General features: G+C 46.4%; 1 protein-coding gene across 2 annotated transcripts in view; it reads right to left on the bottom strand.

Annotated features, from left to right (window-relative positions):
• Positions 1-13,494, bottom strand: part of betaCOP (coatomer subunit beta) — a 164,309-nt gene extending 150,815 nt beyond the window's left edge. Inside the window, exon 1 of one of the 2 annotated variants that reach the window (XM_065454516.2) lies at positions 13,369-13,494. The gene's annotated coding sequence lies outside the window, so the exon portion shown is untranslated. The remainder of the gene's footprint in view (positions 1-13,368) is intronic. The other variant, XM_065454518.1, reaches the window with a different exon arrangement.
• Between the last annotated feature and the right edge of the window lie 305 nt (positions 13,495-13,799).

Here is a 13,799-nt window from a genome sequence, read left to right as displayed (position 1 = left end):
GTGAGTATGTGTAAGTGGGCGCAAGAAGGGACGAGAGTGAGTGCCGAAGAGTGCGAGTGAGTACGGAGCTTGCAAAATATGTGAGTATCCGCTTGTCGTGGTGACCTATGCGTGCGTGATACCACTGCAACCGGGACTTTACAGCCGGTCGTTCTCCCTTCACCGTTTTTTTTTTTTTTCAAAAGAAGGCGAGTCGCGTGCGATACTTCTTTCATGTCCTCTGTTCCTCCTCTGATCCAACAAATGACGCCTGCTGCTTGTCATTGGCCGAAGGCATTTTGCCAGAAAAGCCGTAGCATGAAACGACGTGCTACAACACTCGCCCGTCCATTCCTCTTCCCGAAAAACATTCTGGCTATGCCACTGAAAGTAGAAAATGCTATCACGACTAGGCAGCAACTTCAACGACATTTTTTTTTTTTTTCGAAGTGGCGAAGTTCCGAACAACAGACGTTCTTTTACAGCAAAGCTTTCTTGGCCTTTCTCTGGGAATGGCGTGACGTCGTCGCCGTCCGTATCGCCGAATAGGCTTAGCGGGAAGTTTAACAAATGCCATCGTTCATTAGAAAAAGATTAGTACTTTCGCCCGAAAGGCCAAGCATTGATAGCGATAGCAAGGTACTAGACAATTACACGAAGTAAGGTTCGTGGTTTTATCAGCCGTGCAACTTGCATTAAGAATTCACTTATTTCTGTACTACCCATATTCTCCAAGGGATTAGAAAAAGTTATCCATATTCGAATGTCCAACTTCCTTGATAAACACCATTTAATGTCACCTGCACAATTTGGATTCAGCAAAAACAAACCTACGGAAATGGCGTTACTTGAACAGAAAAAAATTATTTTATCACATCTTGAATAACAAATGTTAGTACTGGGTATTTATGTGGATTTCTCTAAAGCCTTTGACTGTATTCATCACTGTACACTACTTAAAAAACTTGAAATATATGGAATCCGCGAAGACACCGGCAACAGTTTGTAAAAATTGAATCATATCAATCTGACTTAATATCTATTATTAGAGGTGTTCCCCAAGGTTGCATTCTGGGTCCACTGCTCTTTAATATTTACATCAACGACCTCACAAATATTTGTACAAAACCAAAATATATTTTACATGCGAATGACGCCAGTATTTTTATAACAGCTCCCGATTGTAATCAACTGGTAAGTGCAGCAAACTGCCTCCTTATAAACCTGAAAAAATGCTCAATAGAAAACCAGCTGAAAATAAATGTTAATAAAACAAAAGCTGTTATATTTAGGCAGAAATTGAAGCAGTTCAACGCTCCAGTAAACTTAACGTATGGGGGCGAACCACTAGAAATAACTGATCACATTAAAATCCTTGGCGTAACTTTTTCTAATAATGTGCTTTGGGATAGTCACATTGAGACGGTTTTGACAAAGTTAACTCGTGTAGTTGGCGTCTTAACTCGCCTGAGAACATATCTGCCGTTCAAGGTCAAACTTCTTTATAATTTGCTTTTTCACTCTAATCTAAATTACTGTTTATCGGTTTGGGGCACAACTACTCAAACCAACTTACAGAAACTTTTTGTCCTCCAGAAAAAATTTGTCGGACTGCTTTATGACTTACCATACAATAGCTATGCACACAGTTTTTTTTTTCTAAGAACAAACATTATACCAGTAAAAAATCTTTACGACTATAAGCTAACACTAGCCTTCAAACGCGAAGTGCTTGAAAATAGAACGTTTCTACGCTACTTATCATCACTAAAAGAGAACATTTCCGTACACATTACCCGTCACAAAGAAAACTAGAATGTTATAACCCCTCGGGCTAACTACTCTACAGAAAAACTGTCCTTCACCCTGCCCACTCTTCTGAACAATTACAACAAAAGTACCGCTGACATTTTAAAAATAACTAATGCTGCAATACGGCAACACTATGTATAAGGTATCTAGTCTTTCTCATTGGATGATTTTTGTGTTCATTCCTTGTGTCTATTTCGGTGCCTATGTATTTCGCTAGAATAGCAGCTTGGGCTTGTTGGTTTTCCATCCTGCTAGAAACAGCGCTGCCTATGCGGTGCCTATGTATGTTTTCGATGTTCTTTCCTGTAACCTTTTCACTGCCGCCTTGTAGAGCCGGCTGCGCGCCCCTGTCAAGCGGCTGTTTGGTCATGCAGCTTTTACCTGCAGCCTCCTCCATCTTTCTTGATGGGAAATAAACATCATCGTCGTCGTCGTCGTCGTCGTCGTCGTCATCATCATCATCATCATCATCATTATTATTATTATTATTATTATTATTATTATTATTATTATTATTATTATTATTATTATTATTATTATTATTATTATTATTATTATTATTATTATTATTATTAAAACAAGTGTACGGTGCCTACGGGTGCGCAGGTAAACACGAACAGATCTCGCTCGACGACCGCGAGCACCAGCTGTCGCAACGCTTCGCTCTGCCGTTCGCTTCAGCGCGAGCATGCGTGGCTCGCGACAAAGCAACAAAATAAACAACGAAAAGCGAAATGACGTTTATAAATCCATTGGCAGGCCAGAGAACGCAATGTATTCATTTTGAACGATAAAGCATATATTTTCCAACTATTACTCAGCACGAAAAACAGCAAATTACATGTTGATGCAAGCGCAAAGAGACTGCGAAAAGTCTTGTTTGCACACTGGCGTGCGGGGTGACAGCGCGCACGAAGCCATCTCGGCTCGCCCTGCAGCGCTGACACGCGCCGCAGGTGGCCTCCCAGCATGCAGCGCGCGGGCCGCGCGCACGCGCTCGGTCACGTGGACAGCCATGCTTAGCCGGGCTAGTATAGACCAGAACACGCTAGTCTCGCACCCAGACTAACCGAACGCATACTCTCGCACCCGGGTTGCCCGGTCGACCGGCGCTATTTTGTACTGGGCTGCCAAAGTGTGTTCGCCGGCGACTAGTAGACATGGCAAGCGCCAGCTCTAGGGCTCCAAAGTGCGGAAATGTGCCCGTTCACACGGATACAAAGTAGAAGAAGTCATCTGGGCATCATTGCGTCGTGTTTGGATGCCAAAACAACCAGCGGAAAAGGAGCAGGTTGCTTAGCGCTGTTTGCGAAGAGCACAACACACGTAGGGAATCGTGCCGGTGCGGTGTTTTCAGCCTGCGCCGATTTCCATCCGCAACGAAGAATGCCAAGCTGCGCCACCGGTGGATAGCTGCAGTGAATAGGAAGAACTACCAACCCAGTGAAAATGCACGAGTGAGTATTCGATCTGTGTATATTTTGGTGCCACGTTCAACTTTGCGCCCTACAAACGTAATACGCGGTTTGCTCCGAGCACTTTCTGGGCAACAAGCCTACAGAGCAGAATCCCGGGCCGGTGCTTCGCCTTGGCTATAACAAAAAGGCAAGCCTTTTCGTGTTTTCATTCAGGCAGAGCTCCCGACGGTTAAGCGGAACAGTTGAGTTTGCGGTTAGCGATACTTGCAGCTGGTGCACGGAATGACCATTAAGCGTGAACGACAAGTTGTAGGCCTTGCTGGTGAGCGTTATTGCTAGTGAAAGTAAACCGAAGTCTGCTCGTCACGTAGCATGCGTCCACAAAAACGTAAACGACTACTACTCGTCGCCGAAGGTGTTCTTGCAGCGCACCTACCTTTACGAGCTGGTGTTGCAGGTGCCATTCGTAACGAATTCATTTGAGCCTCCTGAGCTCTAAACTGCGTGCGGGCTGTTATGCGGGGCAAAGCGCAAAATATAGGAAAATAAGGTGCTTAATTATTCTTGTATTTTGTAACAAAATTTTGATCGTTCTCACTAGTTTTTTTTTTTACTGTTTTCTTTTCTAAGGGAGCGCCAACAATCCGATGGCCTCGCACAAGCGAAACAGGTCTGGTACCAGGTAGCTGCAGTTGGTGGGGCTAATTTCTTGGAATGCAGGTGCGGTTGTTGTCTTGTACCAAAGGGGTCCTGATGATGCAGCTTTAAGTAGGGATGGTAATTTTACGTGCCCTGTCATGGTTTGTGCAACTGTACAACACCTGCATCTGTCATGCTCGCTCTGTTATACGGGCTTTGACTGCACATGTAGTTGAACATTATAACTACTGTAGTACCTCATTTTCCAATGAGTGCAGGTTTAGCATCATATGCTGCTTGTTCGAGTGCTGTAGGCTTTTGTTCTGAATGTTGTACTCTTAAGTGGTTGCACGATACAATTGGCCTGGTGTATTTTCTATTTCATTTTGAGAGGACTTTATATCTTCGCAAAAGTGATGGCATGGGAAAGAACTACAGCCCTTCTTACTATAACATCTATTTTGTTTTCAGTGTGCAGGTGGTGAAGGGCAGGTGTCTGCTAACCAGGCAGTCAAACGACCTCGCCAGTTGGTTGCCAAGCGCGGCCAACCCAGTAGAGACCATTACAAACAAGACCAAACTGAAAGTGCAGATGACAGTGTTCTGCGTGCTTTAATAATATATGGCACCAACACAGTGCTGTAAATTCCTTCACAGGTTACGTGCCAAAAAGCTCACAGGTGTTCTAGCATATAGCGCGCGGTTTGTACAAACGTAATAGCGCACCTACCCGATGTATTCGCTTCTGCAGTCTGCACAGCACTCAGTGTGTCCATTGTGGACTTGCACGAGGTCTTGAAGTTTGATTGAATCCAGACAGCGAAAATGACAGGTTAGAAAAAACGTGAAACACGCCTTCCGCCCAGCTAAAAAGCCCAAGTTTCGCTTCCGCGCCGGGTCGCATCTCCCGGCATGGCAGCCCAGGCCTGCTACTTCGCGGCGCTTGGGATAGATGGCGCGACCGGCGCTCATCAATATGGCGGCGCCCTTTGAATTCACGGTGTTCTGGTGTATACGAGATGCGCTTTCTCTTCTCTTTGTGCGCGCTCGATCACGTGGCGTACAACGTCGTACGTGCATGCAGGAAGATGGCGCACACAAAGCCGTTGAATTTAATTCTGGGGTATTACGTGCGAAAACCATGAGTTGATAATGATCCACGGTGTAGTGGGGGGAGTCCGGATTAATTTTCACTGCGACGGGATCCTTAACTTGGCCCCAGTGCACGGGACACGGGCGTTTTTGCATTTCGCCCCCGTCCAAATGCGGCCGCCGCAGCCGGGATTCGATCAAGCGACCTCGTGCTCAGCAGCGCAACGCCATAGCCGCTGTAAGCCACCGCGCCGGTTCATGCAAAGCCATGGACCACCATCCTGCGCTCACCACCCCGCAGTTGCCCTGGCAGCCCTCGCACGGGCACCAGGAGTTTATGCGGAACATCACGGCGACGACAAAAATCGCATGGAGTGTCCATATAGTTGCTGTCACAAAAACCGCTGAATGCTTTCGGTGAAGCATTCGGTGAAACGAGGAAAGAAAATTATGCAGATCCCACGCACTGTGGGAATCGATGTAAGCGAAGATTTCTGTGTAGTTTGCTTTGACTGACGATAATTAACGGTGATGTTGACCGCGAATGCTTGACTTCTTCAGCGTATTCTCCAACACGAGAGTGGTGAGTTGACGTTAAACGTTACCTTACGTGCACCAGTGCTGTTTGTCTGCGTAGTACACAGAACACACAGGGAGAGGTGTAATTTGTTTTTTGTTTTGTTTTTTTGAGGCGTTGTTGTGCGCCATATTTTATAACTTCTGAGAGGGTTGAGGATTGCCATTGCCTCACATGGCACATAGCATTGTGGAAGAATATTAAACTTGAATTGGATTATAGGGTTGTACGTGCCAAAACCGCAATCGGATTATTAGGCGCGTCGTAGTGGCGTACTCCTGATTAATTTTGACACCGTGTTGTTCTTTAACGTGTCCCAAAATCTAAGTGCACGTGCGTTTTCTATTTTGCGCCCGTCGGAATGCGGCTTCCGCGGTCGGGTTCAAATGCGCGACCTCTGTAGCAATGCCATAGCCGCAAAGCTACCGCGGCGGGAACAGAATTAAGTGTTGATTTGACGGTCGACCGCTTCCATAGCGTCGCCTGCACCCTGCGGTGCGCTTTAATTAATGCGGTTCTGCACACCTTGAGTAATTTGTCCGCTTGACATATTTGCATGTTGTTTATTTTACAGAAATAGCAGCAACGCACTGTACTGTACCTTGAATATAAAGGACAACACCGGCGATTTTTCGATGTCCACTGATCTTAATAGAATATTGAATATACGTTCTCTTTTGTGCTCCGGTTATCTGTGCAAACAATATGGGTGCAAGTCATTTAGTTTTCCTGAGAATAAATTTTAAATATTGGTTGTGTTCCCAACTCGTGGCTTTCTACTGGCCACCCTTTGTTTGTGACTGCAGAGAATACACCGCCACTGTCTCTGAAATCGCCGCTGTCTAGTCGGGAACATCTGCAAAAGCTGCCTGTGTCGTCAGGAGACATCATTAGCTTCGCTTCTTTGTCATTAACGCCATGTGTACCGCGCGTTTATATTATCGTAGTGTATGATCTGACATCATCGACTCATCGTGACGTCACACGAAGCAGCTATACCAGTTGCAGTTTCGGCATCTCGTTTATTGGTTATTTAAAATTACTGATGCATTTCTAAGCAAAGTGAACCACCCTACCTGTTACAGGACTGTCAATGCCATTGAAAATGACAGTATCCTAATATGGTAAAAAAAACGCCGGAGTTGACCTTTAAGCTTATCCAGTTTCTCCGCAACCACTGTCGTATAGAAGTAGGGTTTCCTTGCCATCTCACATCACCTTGTCTCCCCCCCCCCCCCCGCCTTTGTATGGGAGCTGCCTTTTCTCCTCCCTCCTGTCTACAGTTCTATGCGCCCTCTGGACTCACACGTTAGTAGAAAGGAAAGCGCTGCAGATTCTACAATGCTTCTAAGGGGAGACACGCATAATTACAGCTGTAAAGAGGATATTGTGGCGGCGCCGAGGGAGCTCCAGAGGGCATGGTGCACATTCGACGCAGTGGGGTCCAAACAAGTTTCTAGCGTTGCCTTTCCTATCTGACTCGCTCCTGTCATGCGTACACATTAGGATAGTAGAGAGATTTAGGTTAGGGGACGCAAGAGGCTTGCTTACGCAACAACCAGGGGCCACGGTACTGCGCATGCGCAGACCTCTACGTCTGGGTATATGCACGCGCAGTATCGTTGCACCTAGCTCTTGCGTACGCAATACGCTTGCGTCCCCTAACCTAAAACTCTTCAGTAATCTGTTGGGCTAGTTGGTTTGACATGATTTTTGCAAAGGGGAGCGCAGAAGCGGTGCGAAAAAGGGAGACGGAGAGCAAGGACGCTCACCTGCAACTAAGTACATTCTAAGAGACGAACCACCAGGAACCTTATTGCGCATGCGCTGCCATCGAGAATTGTGAACAAAAGTTTACAATTTTTTAAACATAAAAATCGCCTAACTACGGGGCATGCATCACTACAAAAATAATGACCGCTATAGTGTAGGTGATAGCAACAACGGCACGTGCAAGTGGCCTCACAGAAATCATTCCCCTCCAAAAAAAACTTCGGGGAGAGGGGGACAGAGCAGGGGGAGTAGAAACTTCAACCAAGGGCGAGGTTTGTCTCTGAAAATACATACTTAGTTGCAGGTAAGCGTCCTTCCTGTCGGGCTCCCTTTTCCGCACCGCTTCTGCGCTCCCCTTTGCAAAAAGCATGTATACACACGCCCTCAACCACACCCCCGACGCGGTGTGCCAGGCGTCGGCGGCAGCAGCAGCACCGGAAAAGTCGAAGGAAGAATCAAAGAAAGCTTAGCCTTAAAAACGAAAAAAAAAACACGAGTTAAATGATGTAGGACTTCAACTAGGGGACACAAGGCAGTTCGTTCGTGTTTACAGATGAGTGTCCCGGTGTCAATTTAATCGCCACTCGTAGTTGTCGATGAGACTTGGTGTTAGACTTCAGCTTTTCGAAGGTATGATGAGGAAGGATTGAATCGCGAAAGCGAATGCAGGCCGCCTGGCTGTCAGTTCTTATATCAGTTCTTATATTATGTAGGCTTGCAGGGTGGAGTAATCGTTTAGATGGCCAATAACTCCGCTTTCAGTTGTTTTAGAACATTAAGGTGGTGATTTCGAATGACACAGACACAATGACACATTTTGTAGTGCAGCACCTGTGTAGTAGGTAGTGGTTTGATCTGCGCAAGGTGTCTGTGACGCCAGACGTTTCGACCTGTGTGCTCTTCTGGCATGGTGGCGTGCGGGGCCCACGTTTCGAGGTATGGGCAACACTTTTATAGCAGCAATAACAGGAGGTGTTGTATTTGCTATCCTAGATCATCATATATTTTTTTTTCTATGGGCAGACGCTTGAAGACGGTGAATCTGTACCTGTCTCTGCATGTCACACCCTTGCTCCAACGTGTTAAAGAGACCGGTGTGAATCGTGGGACCCCCAGTGCGACGAGGACTGTCCTTTGCGCGCTGTGCTTCCAGAGTTTCCAGAGGTCTCTCGGAAGCGGACCATTCGTCTGAATGGCTTAGTTCTCTGTGCCAACACTTTAGACGAAGTTGCTCGCGCAATTACTGTCATTGGTAAGTAGAAGGTCTGGGTCAGCTTTCCTGCGACCCCGGTTGCCAAAGCCAGCGCCAAGGGGACGTTTTCAAGGGGCGGCCAAATTTCGGGCGCTCTCGTTACCATGCATAACACGCTGACCGTCATTCAGCAGCCAAAGGAGTTCAATCCAGGCAAGTTCCAGCACTTCCTTTGACCCGCCGATAAGAGTGCAGAGTCAAGATGGGAAGAGTGTAGAGATCTCTGATTCGGTTGCCCCTTTACTGTAGTTCGGGAGCGCCGCACTTTAGTGATAAATTTACCGTAGAGAGCGCGCCACATCAATATCAGACAGATCAGCTCTGAGTGGCTGCCAGTACACTTACTAATACGTCTCGGTGATCGCACAAAGTCCGAGTACCATTTCACATCAACAAAAATTGAACTACGTTTACACCTATTCCTGGCCATGGAGATTATTAGCACGAAGATAACAGTGATACTATAATTGAGTAAGAAATAATTAGAGGCATAATTTCACAATTAGTAAATTTGCTGAATTATCTACAACTAAAGACTCCCTCGAGCATTGCAAGAACGCTAGTATTGGCTTTACAGTGCGTTTCCAACGTTTAAATCAGTTTTTAGACATCAAATTCAACGTATCAAAAATACGTTGGGCGCTGTTCCGTGGCAGTGGCCCCTTTGAACTCTTGGTATGCGTCACTGCGGAGCACCCCTGTACAAAGGCGAAGCTCACTTAAGTAAACCGGCCATAATGCCACGCATATTACACCTTTGACTCCATCGGACTCCTCAACACATCTGAAGCGGCCTTAGCGAGGCGTACGCGGACTACACACATATTTAGCTGTACAAGTGCTCCTAGTTTGAATATTACAGTGAAAGAAATGCACTTTACGCTTGGTTATACTTACGATATTTTCGGTTTGTGATGCCATGCTCGCATTTTTGAAAGTTGTATTTTATGTTTCCTTTTTTTAAGTAAAACAGTTAGGAAGTCAGCCCCAGTCCATGTGGTTTTTGTATTCCTTTCCTGCCTCCATTTTTATTGCGCTGCACAAACTTTGTACAACCCGCGACGCCTGTCGGCGCACGCGTCGCTGCAGCTCGCCGATCCCAGAGAAGAGGCGTACTACTGTCGCGACCGACAAACCCCGCCGTCAGGTGGCGTTAGCAGCGCAACAATCGCGCCATCTCTTGTACTGATATGAAACTACACTGACTGCCGGCGGCGCCTAGCTACGCGGGCAAGCCGGATTACAAGAGATGCGAGAGCCATGCGGGGAAAAACAACATCGGGGGAACGCGTGAGAGTCGGGCGTCCCCACAAACGTCACCAGGAAGCTCTGGCAACGTACGCCAGGGTGGTCCTGGACACACAACACCGGACCAGGCGTATGATATAATAAATGTCATTTTCTCTGCGTGGAATGGCCACTGGAACGCTGGTACCCGAGTCTCCTTCAGTTTGCTGCGCAGCAAGCGGAAGGTGTACCTCGGGGTCACGGCGCGATTCATTTTTTGTCGTCTCTTCGAACGCACCTACAGCGGTCGGCAACAGCGGGAGGACAGCGCGAAACGGATAGCGAAGGCAAGTCATGTCCTGCGAGGCAAGCAACGCACGCAAGCGGTGCCGCGCAGCAGCGGCCGAACCCAAAGTGGAACACCCCTCCGCTGGTTCCGCTCTGAGCAGACGACGGGGTCGCTTTGGAAGTGATTGGCCGAAGCGTGACGTGTTTCAGAATGCGCGGTACCACCCGGCTGTCTCGGACGGCCGCTGACGAAAGCGCGATTCTAACCAACCACGCAGAGGCGAACGAGCGGTTGGCTTTCCGAACACTTACGAGACCGTGCCACCGGCTATCGCTTTACGAACTGATTAGCAATCTTCCTGCACTAATGAGGTGCACAATGGAGCACTTCAAAGTGTAAACTACACGCAGTTAGTGTTTTCCTTAGTATTTATTTACAGTCATATAACCAGATACGCGTCGTGTGACAGACGTAAACAGCCATCCACAAAGGACAGCAGCTGCTCTATACTGACGAAAAGCGAATACAATCTGCAATGACCTTATCTATCGCTACTTTTTAAAAGACATGCGGCTCCCTCGCGCAACAATGGAATGTAAGCTTCATCTATTCGACAAATGTAATAAGGAAGTTATTCTCTGTACTGTCCTGTGCTGTACTTCACTGTCATAGCTATGTCTCATGTTCGCACAAAGCCTCCGGACAACCTGACACGTGTCGGCTCCACCTGTGATGCCCGTTATATGCCCATTTCATCTTACAAATCCTAACGTATAACTTTCGATAGTCTGTGTTCAATGTCTCGAAATTTTAATTTAGGCTCTGGAAAGTTACCGCAACGTCCATAGCAGCAGTTTTGATACACTGGAGCGAAGGTTAAGCTATATGGGTAGTTTATAAAACCAATCACCAATGAATTGATTACAACACTAAATGAGTTTTAATTATAATAACATTTCACCATATTTTGGTACGGTAGTTTCCTGTTCCATAGCAAGAAATAGAAGTGGCCAAATTCTAATTTCCATTGACATGGAATGGGGACTGAGATTTTTGAGGTTAATTGCAGGATTGCACCACTACCGGATCACGCAGTCATAATCGGCTTTACTTGCTAGCGTACGAGACATTCACGCTTACACGTACCCATTTACTCCACCTACACTTGCTATCAAATGAAAAGAAAAAGAAACACTACAAAATCGTGCTTTACCTCAAAATTACCATTATTGTGGAGAAGTCAGCTTTCAAGGCTACTGCAACGCATGCGCCGACATCTTCGAAAGAGCTTCGAGCTTTGTATGTGACAGATTATATTGTAATCGCACTGCCCAATTTACTGACTGACTCTATAGCACTCGAATTTTGCACGGATTTCGTTTGTATTTATTCCTTACACTAACACATCTGGCATTCATATTTTGGTTTGTGTTACAGGGAGACCACGATCCCCTCATTCAAAGGGTCTAGCCAATAGAATAGACTGTTATAGCTACCTGATTGCAGAGGCTCTTGCTCTGCTTGTTCCACGATACAGGAAACATAACAAGTATGTAGGCCAGTTTATTTATGTCCGTCGTGGCCGCTACATTCAGAGCACTGCAATGGGTACGTTGCAAATATCGGCGTAGTTTGGCGTCTTCGCCAGACGTCGCCATTAGGGACACCAGTGGAGCAGGAGGGGGGGGGGGGGAGCAAACCGTTTCAGTCACAGATGGTGAACCATGGTGGACCAAAAAATATAAATTTTTACACTATATAAAATCTGAAGGTGATACAGTGACAAAAGGCAACGAGTGCCCGACAGAAGTCCTTGATCCCGCACAGTCGCAATACTACAGCGCATATATATATAGACATTTGCAACAATTTGCACAATTCTATAAATAATACTACTTGATGTATAAGTCTACAGCAAAAATTTACCGCTAGTTAACGAAGTGCAGTTTATATAAAGGACTCGTAATATTCACACGAAAGGAAAGAAGAAAACGTCGGCAGATGTTTAAACCAATTTCCAGATAAACTGTTTCTTTCGAGCAGTTGAAGTAAGATTCAGTTTCGTGTAATTGCACTTTAAGAAGTCGCCCGCATATGACGGTTCCGTTCGAAACTTTGCTCGCATGTAACGTTTTCGAGCACTTATTGTTAGCAATCTTTAAAAGCCAGTAATTGATCAACAGACATTTTACTTCACCAGAACACTAACCATAGCCTTCCTTGGTATCTTTTGCTAGATCTGATCATGGTTTCGTGTCCAGTTCTCCCGGTGTAGCGGGAAAAATTCTATTTTGTTCGTAAGACACATTGATTAAGCTCCGGATCGCTTGCATGCGTAATTCACTGCAAATGTCGTAATTTGTCCCCTCACTTTGAACTTACTTGTACATTGCCCATGACGCGCTCCTTACTTTAGCCAAATGTAACTATATAAGGTACCTTGATTATGTCACCGAGGACCTCGGAGAAACCAACTATGTACGTCTTATGACGCATGAATATAGGGGGGAAAATTGAGGGTTCAGTAATTATATTAAAGCTTCTAAGTGGTCCAGGAACGTAAAGCTTATGTCTGCCATGTCACTTACCATGACCACCCCTCCCATTTCTACGAAATATAAACATGTTGCAGCCTACAGCTATGTTGGGAGAATGGGTAGCGTAGCTGACAGCGGCCGTACCACACGTTCTCAAACTTGATTAGGACATATTTTCTTTTTTTTTTTACGAAGGCTGCGTTTGATCCAACTCACTTAACTCCGCGCATAGATTGTTTGTATCGTTCCACCCACTTTCGCTAAATTTAATCTCGGTGACATTTGTAGTTCTGCCAGGGCAACGGGCTAAATTATTTTCGTTCTTAGACACACTTATAACGCTCTAGGGCGCTGGCATACGTAATTTATAGCCACAGCTCCAATTGCCCACCCACAACACATCGCCCATTACCTCTCTTTACTGTCACCAAACATAAAGAAGCTGCCTTGTTTAGTTCACTGAGGACACGTACTAGTCGAATCCAATATGGACATTTAGTGCTGGAACATTTAGAAGTACAATGCGTAATAAGTAACGTAGGAAGAACGTTTCAAGCCGCAGACACGATGATTAGACACGTCCATACGATAACCATTCCCGTGGCGTTTGAGCAATCGCAGCGCCAGAAGTGCTTTTAGCAATCTTGACAATTCAGCGGCTTTTTACCACAGCCACTGCAGTGCGTCTTTCGCACGAGGAGCTGCGACACAGCGTTGGCTCTGCTCGGTAGTTGTACACGCAAGGACCAAGTAACTTTGACAATTATTCTCACCTGCAAAATACGCAAGGACAGCGCTCGGTTGCAGGCTGTCGCTGTGCACGGTGTGGATGCTACGATGCCTGCGGAACCCTCAGGTGGGCGGCCGGGGTGCGTCTTAACGAGATGCGCCGACACCACGTGGAACGCTCATGTGGTTGGTGTATAGCTCAGGTAAAAAGAAGACAGCGCACATCTATGATCCGATGCGCATCATCCTGACAAAGGTAATCCGGGTGGGAGGCACTCAGTTTATCAACAACCGAACACCGCGCAGGCGCCGCCGTCAAAGCCGTTTCACCTCCACCTCTCCGCGCGTTATTTCTGGTCGGGCCACATCGATTCGTGCCCACAATGATAAACGTAGGAATGGTAAAAGCAGCGGAAAAAATGACGGCAACTCAAGACAGGGGACAGGACAGGCGCTGATGACGCTGTCCGCATCT

Source organism: Dermacentor albipictus, chromosome 10, assembly GCF_038994185.2.
Source record: "Dermacentor albipictus isolate Rhodes 1998 colony chromosome 10, USDA_Dalb.pri_finalv2, whole genome shotgun sequence".
Classification (NCBI taxonomy): domain Eukaryota; kingdom Metazoa; phylum Arthropoda; class Arachnida; order Ixodida; family Ixodidae; genus Dermacentor; species Dermacentor albipictus.
This window is presented reverse-complemented; position numbering and strand designations above follow the sequence as displayed.